This window comes from Arachis hypogaea, chromosome 18 (assembly GCF_003086295.3).
Source record: "Arachis hypogaea cultivar Tifrunner chromosome 18, arahy.Tifrunner.gnm2.J5K5, whole genome shotgun sequence".
NCBI classification, from domain to species: domain Eukaryota; kingdom Viridiplantae; phylum Streptophyta; class Magnoliopsida; order Fabales; family Fabaceae; genus Arachis; species Arachis hypogaea.
The window spans coordinates 132,940,980-132,951,210 of NC_092053.1; the positions used below are offsets into that span (position 1 = coordinate 132,940,980).

Below are 10,231 nucleotides of genomic sequence, written 5' to 3' on the forward strand. Positions count from 1 at the left end.
TAATCCGTCCCGCTCCACCTAGGCTTGCACCATAAATAGAGCGAACCGGCTCGTCCCTCCATTTTATGGCGGATTGACAAACCATCAGACTAACCCGCTTAACTTTTTTTTTTAAATAAAATTCATTTAAATTAACCAAAAATTAATAATTAAATTTTGCTACTTAGACTTCTCCTTGTCATATGATTTTCATTAGATGCATCATTGATTTCTTAACGACTTCTCCTTGTCATATGATTTTCATTAGATGCATCATTGATTTCTTAACGAGTTTGTGTTTGAGTTTGATGCAAGAATTTTTTTTATAAAAATTTATTTTTATCCATTGTAAAACAATTTTTTTTTTTCAAAATCATTCATCAAATTCGATGTTATATCATATAACATATGTCATGCAATGATATTTTCATTTACTATATAGTTAATCAACAAATTAGATTAAAGTCGAATAAAAAATCAAATTTATTACTTTTTAAAACAATAATGATCTCACTAACTAAAATTACATATTATCATTTATCAAAACACATAAACATACATGCATATAATACAAGGTTAAAAATATGCACTCAATTAAGATGATATTCTAACGAAATTTGTTTACTACAAACATATAATCAAACTCTATTTAAGATATTTGCATAATTTTAGTTTTTAATCAACTTATTAAGGTCTACCTTCAAAATAATATTTAGTTATAAAATAATCTATTTAGTTGTTTAATCTGTAAATCAATGGATTAAAAGAATAATTGATACAAGATACATATAGAATTGACAATAAATAAAGTATCATAGAATTTAAATTTTACCCTAATTTATTATATTTACTTACATATTTGAATATTTTGATTTAAACTCTATTTCTTACATTATAAGCCACTCAATTCGATCTTATCTAACTCGATTTAAAAAATATATATTTTTACTTAAATGTAATATTTTGTCTTTTCATATTTCATAATATATATTAAATATTATTTATGTATTATAAATAAATTAAATTACTAACTTGGTGAATATATATTCGTGGTGCAGATATATAATGTTGCCTGTCCTAGATACATGCCAATACGTGTATGCACCAAATTAATATAGAAACAAAAATCATACTTTCAATTAATATATTATATATAAAAGAAGATAGTAATAATTAATAATCTGTGATGGAATTAGTAAAGTCAGCTAGCCAGCTACTTGTAAGTTAGGTGTCACTGGTTCACTTCACTAATTTAGTGGACTAACATTGAGCTAACATTTTTTATTAGTGAATAAATAAATTAAGAAAAAAGATATTAAAATTTAAATATCAATTAGGACAATAAAATTAATTACCATTCTCATCATTTGAGAGAATAACATTTTCTCTGACATATACAACATTTGGTTTAACATGTTCATCTTTTTCCTCTTCGAATTGTTCAAGCCTTCTTTTAATACCTGTAATAATATATATATAAAAAAAAAGAGAAAACAATATTAGAGGATGACACTTTAAGAATTGGATAAAATTGAAAATTGAGGCGTTAGGGGATGTACTAATATAGCATTTTTAGCATCTTTAAGAGATTTTTTAAGACTTTGATACTTCTTTATTAGCCTTCTTCTCTTCATACTTGTAAGAACATACAAGAAATATGAGAAAACCATATTACTTAAAACAAAGAATAACAATCATATATAGGTTCACACTTAAAATAAAGAAAATAGAAGCAAGCAATCCAAAGAATTAAATCAGAACAGCAGAGAGATGGAATTTTATTGGCATAGGCTTTGGTGATTTTCAACTTTAGATATTCAAAAAAAAAAATAGAAGTCTGTATAGATGCAGCATGATTGCCAACCCCTCCAAGACCAATGACCACAACATATGATGCACTCACTTTTTGCTGAGACTCAAAGCCAAAAAATTGAATGTTCCTAATAACATAACAAAATTCCACCCCAGAGAAAAATTGATTAGTTGAAATTGAAGAAAATGAATCGCCCTTATACACCCAATTAATAAAAGGTTTATATAAAAAATAAATCATAAAAAATTGGTTTTAGACATAGTGGGTAATGTGCTGGTGGTACTTCTCGCAAGAAAACTTTGCAAAAAGGTCGAACAACCAAATACATTAACCAATTATATATGCATTAACCAATGATCCTTAGAGTTAAAAGTTTATTTTTGCCTTGTCTGCCCATTCCCTGTAAGCCAGCCAGGAGAAAACATGGCACAAATATATGCATTAACCAATGATCCCTAATCTAAAAGTTCACTTTTCTAAATTGTATAAGGTGATAACACTCCATTGTCTATACAATCTAGTGATGCACATTTTAAATTGTAGACATTCATTAATATACATGGAGGATCTTTCATGCTCCATTCATTCTAGAATTAACACCCAAGCGTCCAAGACATTCACACTATCATAATTAGCTGTAAGAAAGGATGAAGACCAAGTATATTGATGGACAAGTGCTAATGTGTCTCAAACTGAATAGTCTTTAAAAATAAAAGTGCATCATGTATGTCTTACCAATTAATTATTCAGCAAAGAAAGAAACAAAGCAAGTTGCAATTTCTGATTTTCAACAACTAGGTCATTAATTTCTTCATTATAGATCTCCATGTAGGACACTCAAATCAGAAGCTCACGATCAGACATCTGAAAATAAATTGGTCGAACCAAACCAAACATCAAAATAACAACATGAACAACTACAAACACAAACTCTAAACAAGACTTTTAGTAGAAGCTACCATCTCAATTTTGCAAATATATCTTTTGACAGCCTAAGGAATTATTCTTGGGTCATTTTCCGAACCATTCATGGTGAATGTCTTGCCACTGCTTGTCTGCCCATAAGCAAATGCAGTTCTTAACCATATATTCATCTCAATAATTAACATCTAAAACCAAAATAGAAGAATTGGAACAGATTTCACAGTAATAATAATTTGAACTACTAAATACTAAAGGTAACCATTATTTATTGATTTAAATGTGCTGACTTTAGAGCTCTTGTACATTGATTATTTCAAATAAAAATAGATACTATAATTAGTAAAGTATACCAATTCAATGAACAAGAAATAAGCAGTGTGAGGTACTAACCTTAAGATTTAAGATCCTTTGTCAGGGACCAAACAATAAGCAGTCTTGATTTTCTTATTTAAAAAAAAAAGAAGAAGAAAAAGACACGGAAGCAACCTATAAAAGTCATCAATACTGTTAAAAAGATCCAGGCCAATGAATATATTATTATTATTATTATTAAGAAAGAGGCTGAAGGATAATTAAGTTCTATACTAGTTAACTAGATGAAGAACAAATTAAAAACAATAGTCCAAAAAGTTCAATTAAAAAGGAAAAGTTTAATTTATTTTATAACAATTATCAACATTCCAAGATATATACATGTAATTTTCTAGTGCACCCAGTCCTTATTATTTTATTTCAGTTTACATATATAGCTAAGATTTTTTCTGTTTTGAAATTATTGAAACTTATGGTTTGAAATTGACTATTTTACTAGCTAGTGGATAAATAATCATGTCCTGCTGTTAGCTGGCAACAGCAAAGTAATACAATAGCAAAATAATATAATAGACTAACCACAAAATTTAACTATAAAAGGAAAATTCACTATTGCTTTCAATCCCAAAATTTAATCATAAAGAGACTAACCACTATTTTATAGAAGGCATCAGTTGAAAGAGTATAACTCTCTAGCCATATAACCAATCAGATGTAAATTGCTGATATAAATATATTAAAGAAGCAATTCAAAGCTCAGTGAGTTAAAGAACATATAATAGTTAATTTTACCTCTCTGCATTGAAGAAGTGATTCCTTAGCCTTGAGATTACTGTTTCCTTCCTGCTTTGCAAAATAACACCAAAAATGATTTTTGTACCTCATAAAAGTAAAATCCTATATATGTACTAAAGCTTAGAAACTAGTATGAGATATGTACCACAAAATTGTTTTATTGTCATCATGCTCTACAAGCCTAAAACTTAATTTCTTACAGCATAATTAAGTCACTTTCTTTGTTTTTATTTCTTTGCTTTGGCTGACAAATGTCTACATTAAATAGAGAGACAATCCATCAAAAGTAGATATCACAGAAATTAAGTTTTAGAAAAATTAGATACAAAAAATCAGTGAGAATATGACGGAACAGCCACTAAGTTCATGAATCAAATTCTACTATAATAAAACCTAATGATATGAGCATTTTTAATGTCAAACTTGTACTGCAATAGCAATAGAAATAAGAGAATGCAAAGGAAAAAAATCAAACAACTTTGGTTGAAGCATTTCATCGAACATGTTGAATATTATGGTTGAAAGAGAAGAAATGATGAGCCCAGAGATTAAAGAGCTCCTGCTGAATTTAATCACACATTGAATTTACATCTCATAAAGAGACAATATCAAAGCTAATCTAGTAAAATAGATCGATGAACAAAGAAATTTAAAAAGTTGAATCCATATATGTTAACACATCAAGTCATCAATAATCGATTAATCAGAAAACAAGATCTTGAGAGAGGCACAGAAACTAGACGAGAGCATATCAGTGGAGAGAACTGACCGAAGGCGAGAGAGTTCAGAGGCAGTGACGGAGACTGGGGGATCGGAGCAGAGAGCAGAGCAGCGGCGGCGAGAGCAGATTTGAAGCAAAAACAGAGCAATGGCGGAGAGAGGCACAAAAAAGAAAAAGAGAGCAGATCGGAGACTAGCTCAGAGGTGGCGAACGACAAATACTAACTTCCTAGAGATTCAGATTCAAATCTGCGAACTCCATCTTTCATCTCATCTCTGCAGTAGTAGGACTGAACGGCGAAGAAAGCTGAACCGCGAAGAGCACGAACACGGTTGTTACCTTCTCATCTCTTCTCATCTAATTTCAACTCCAATTGCTACCTGACCAATTGAATCAGTTAGGGTTTTGAAAAATAGAAATGGTTATCAGAAATAGAAAATAAGAAGAAAAAGAAGGAAATGAATAAATTGTTATGTTTCTTATTACTGGCACACTTAAATTTTTAGTAAGCTAAAAAAAATTATATAAATAAGTGTCACCATTTTATTTAATAATGACTGTTTAATTAAAGGTTATAAAATAAATATAGCTATTCATCTAATTTGGTATAATAAATTAATAATCTGTAATTAAAAAATCTCACATTGTTTTACAATATATTAAATAAATTTTATACAATGTAAAGGACTTATAAATCTATTTATATAATATTAAAATCTTTTATTAAAATTATTATAAAATTATTTATCTAAAATATTTAAATTAGAGAGATATATAAAAAATAAAAAATATGTTTTTTTATTTGTCTCATTTTAAATTTTGTTTTAGATAATAATAATAATAATAATAATAATAATAATAATAATAATAATAATAAAATTTTAGATAATTTAGTGATAAAATATTATGTCATAAAATTAAAGTATTTATCCAAAAAATTTTAAAATAATAGAAAAAGTTAATAATTATATCTCTAATTAAAAAATCCCGTCTCATATTGTTATAAATTTATAATTTAATTTTAATTATTTTTCAACTAATTCATTCATTTGAAATATCTATCAATATTCAATCCCTTTTCCAACGACTTTTTCCCTCCAACTAACTAAATTGCCATTCGAGTTAGATAGAGATGTTATATAGAGAGTAATAATATACATTAATATTTCCTCACACACTTCAAAAGTGTTTTTGGATGGTAGTCCAACTAGTTTCAGAATTAAATAAAAGGTGATAGAGATATTATATAGAGAGTAATAATACATATTAATATTTCTTCACACACTTTAAAAGTGTTCTTGGATGGTAGTCCAATTAGTTTCTAAATTAAATAAAAGGTGATAGAGATATTATATAGAAAGTAATAATACACATTAATATTTTCTTACACACTTTAAAAGTATTCTTGGATGGTAGTCCAATTAGTTTTAGAATTAAATAAAAAGTGATAGAGATATTATATAAAAAGTAATAATATACATTAATATTTTCTCACATACTTTAAAAGTGTTCTTAAATGGTAGTCCAATTAGTTTCAGAGTTAAATAAAAAGTGAAAGAAATATTATATAGAGAGTAATAATATGCATAATATTTTTTCACACATTTTAAAAGTGTTTTTAGATGGTAGTCCAATTAATTTCAAAGTTAAATAAAAGGCGATAGAGATATTAAAGTTACTTTGTCTTGTATGTATTGAATCAGAAATCATTGTCATCATAAAAACTAAAGTTAAACCAAACCCCATAGAATGACGCTCTCCCTTCACGTGAACACAGTGGAGATTTTCGGGAGTGGATGCTCTCCAGTAAGAAAAAAATTGGATAGTATTCAGTGTTTAATCTAATTATTTATTGCGCTTTCTCTCTTATTTATTTCTGGTCTCACTCATAGAATCAAAGATGATGGATCACACTGGATTCTATCAATTGTTAAAAAAATTGGAGAAAATCTTTTTTTGAGATTCTCTATATGTCACTCTACCCAAGTAAATCAAAGTTCGTGTAACTCATACGATATACACTACAACATTACTTAATTTAATATAATTTATTTTTAATATGTATTTATATTTAATATATATTTTATATTACTTAATATAATTGTATAAATATATGAATCCATGACCCCCACCCCCAACCTACCTGTTCATTTTTTATCAGATTAACATACATACTCTTCTATCAAATTTATTTACTTATATTATGCACGAAACAATAAAACTAAGAGTAATACATTAAATCCATTTTTTATGTTTTTATTAAAAAATTTAATTTTTAACAAATTTTAATTACTAAGCCAGTTACTAATATTTTAATTATCACGTAAAATCCTTTTAAAAAGTTTGACAAATCAATTTTTATTATTATTTAATAAAATTATGAAGTTTTGTATAAATGAATAGTTTGAAATAAAGATTAATTTTTTGATAAAATAAAATTTAAAAAAAATTTAATAAATAAAATTTATTAGAAACTTAAATATTTTAAATTTTTTTAATATTTTTTTAAGTTAAAACTAATTTGTTACGAATATAATCAATAAATTAATGATATATATACAAAACAGAATTTAAATTCAAATATTTATTTAAATAAATAAATATACTAATCACCCGATCAATTCAAATTAATTTTTCATTCTATTACATTTATTTAATATAATTTCAAACTTAGGGAAAAAATGGTACTAAGTCAATTACATGAAATTTTTTAAGTGTAAAAACTTTATCCAAAGCTAATTGATTGGGTGATTCACATACAGTATTTACTGCCTAAAAGATATTACATACTTGCTAAAATATGTTAAATAATTAATTTTAAGTTTAAAAGTATAAAAGTTAAAATATTTTAAATATTTTAAAATTATTATAAAAAATAATTTAAAAAAATTAGACACTAAATAAAAGACATCATAAAATTGACTTTTTTATATATTCACTAACATACTTAATTTTATTTAAAAACGTTAGTTGTATACTAAAATTAGCTATTAAAATTAATCACTAATGTATTTGTACATAAATATATGTGTAGTTAAATTTATTTTTAATATATATTTATATTTTAACATATATTTTATATTAGTGACTGATTTTGGTATATACATAGTATAATCCAATTCTTTTTTCTTCTTAAAAATTAAATAGAAATAATAATGAAGCTAGGTAAAAACTAAAAAGCATGAAAAGCATGGATGAGGGAGAAAAATGAGGTGGGTCACCAAACTGCTCACAAATTCTTCGCGTTATTTTTAAGTTATATTAATTTCTTTTCTATATTTATTTTTTTAATTTTTTTTTCTCTAATAGTCTAATACGTGCAACATGTACAATATGGGTAATGCTAGGTAGCCAAAAAATAATTACAATATAGAAATGTCATGTAAAAATTGCTATTCTCTTGATAAGCAAGTGATATACACCTCCTTATCACTTATCCTCCTTATCACCTATCATTTTGATGCATATTTAGAGTCATTAATGTTCTTTCCAAAATCAATTTCAGTTTCTCTCAAATCAAATCTCTAACATCTTTCAATCACATTATTATTCATTAAATGCAATAATTCTCTACAAAAATTATGAAAGTTAAATAATTAAAAAATTTTAACAACTTTTACTATACAACTTATATTTTACATATAGACTATTAAAAAATAAAAAATAAAAAATAAAATATAAACATGATAATAATAATAATAAGAACATAATCCATTAATCCTAACTTATAATTGAAATGCTAATCATGATGCATCAATGCTATAATTCAACATGTTAATTGTTATTCGGATTAGAAGCAAATAAAACCATCTCATGGACCAGATTAAACTTGAAGTTAAATTTGAACTCAAATATTAAATAAGTTGAATTCAAACATGGATAAATTTAAATTATTAGCTCGTGAAATATATATATTTTATTATAATTATTTAAATTAATCTACATATTATGTATTTTACATTTTTAATTTATCAATAATTAATAACATATAATTTTATGCATATACATAATGATAACGTTCATACTTGTTAAATATACGGGAGTGTATCATTTTTTATTTTTGTCATATTAAAATTATAATATCTTTGTTCATTTTATTATATGTTGAATAAATGACGATGAACTACAATGTGATAAGTCTTAATTTATTTAGGATAGAAAAGAACAACATATATACCTATATGTTAATATTTTTATATAAAATTTTATAGTCATCTTTTTATATATATAATTTTGAGAAAAAATATAAACTATAATCCATAATTAAAAATATGTCATAATTTATTTAAAATTTAATTTTGATACATTGTGAGTATAAAATATTTTTGCACGTGCATTTAATAACATAACGTATAACCACCCAAGTTTTTAAAAAATTAAATGATGAGTTATTTATAATTTATTATAATTATTGAGAATTTTATTTTTTTTAAATATTTTCATTTATGATAATTAAATAGAACTTCATGATAATTGAAATATAAATTAATTATAATTTATTATAATCTTTATTATAATGGAATGTTTCACATTATTTCAATAATTGAAAAATAAGAAAAAATTGTATAATTTAATTTAAATAATTTTTATTACGAATAATTTATAATTTAATTTGAGGTCCTTATTTTAAGAAAATAATATATTAAGAATGATTAAATTGATTTTATAAATATTGAGTCTAAGCTAATTAACATTGTTGTGTAATTTTATTACAATTAATTATTTTATAAATTAAAATTAAAATTTTGGTATACAATGCGAAATGGATGACCTACGTATAAAACTAGTGTTAAATTTGTGGAATGCACGGGCTTATATTTTAATTTGTCATGGTAAATCGAAAATAATATTTTATAATTATAAATTTTTCAAGTTTAGTATAACACTATCATCGTTATTATATAATAAATGTATTTATTATGTTGTTTTATCTTTATTCAAAATAAAATGCAAATAAAATAGTTTGAAATCTATAATATTTTTGAGTTATAAGGAAATAAACTTGAAAAAATAAGAACATATACGATACAAGTAGATTGGACTAGTCCAATTAGAGAATTATACTATAAATAGGAGTATAATGTAACAATGTGAGATATGTATGGTATAATTGGAAACTCTACTTTCTCTCTTTGGCCCTAATTCTAGGGATTTCTCTTCTATTCTCTCTGATTATCTCTAATTCTCTCCAGTTCTTGATACAAATTCGTATCAAATGGTGCCTTCATTGAATACCATGCCAAATTCCTATGATGACGCAATTTGGGATCAGATTCAAACTAGCTTAGATCGCTTGAATTCAGATTGTGAAAAACGATCCAAGATACTTGCAGAAATTCAGGAAACTTGCAACAAAATTGGTGCAATCGTGACCAAGAGGATCTATGGGGAAACCGATTGTGCACTAACAGCAGAAATTTCAACCAAAATTCAGAAGCAGCAACATCTAATTTTACAGATTCAAGCCAAATCAACCTCAGCTTTTCAACCAATCAACAATAATTCAACCTCTCCAGAAGCAAACAATTCAACAATTACGGCTCTACAATTTCAAAATTCAGCATCAGATTATGAGAATGCAGCATTGATGAATGCAGCAACCAATTTTTCAGAATTCAACATGACTCTAGTTCACACAGAAGAGGAAGAAGAAGCAGAAGAATTAGGTTTCTGTTTCCTAGTTCAAC

The 10,231-nt window shown here is 25.4% G+C and overlaps 1 long non-coding RNA gene across 1 annotated transcript; it reads right to left on the reverse strand.

Annotated features, from left to right (window-relative positions):
• Window positions 1-1,109: 1,109 nt before the first annotated feature.
• Window positions 1,110-5,040, reverse strand: LOC112771364 (uncharacterized). The gene is made up of 6 exons (XR_003187041.3): window positions 4,593-5,040; window positions 3,821-3,871; window positions 3,107-3,202; window positions 2,752-2,847; window positions 2,528-2,656; window positions 1,110-1,439 (listed from the first exon to the last, which is right to left on the reverse strand). It is a non-coding gene; the product is annotated as an uncharacterized lncRNA (long non-coding RNA).
• Window positions 5,041-10,231: the final 5,191 nt, after the last annotated feature.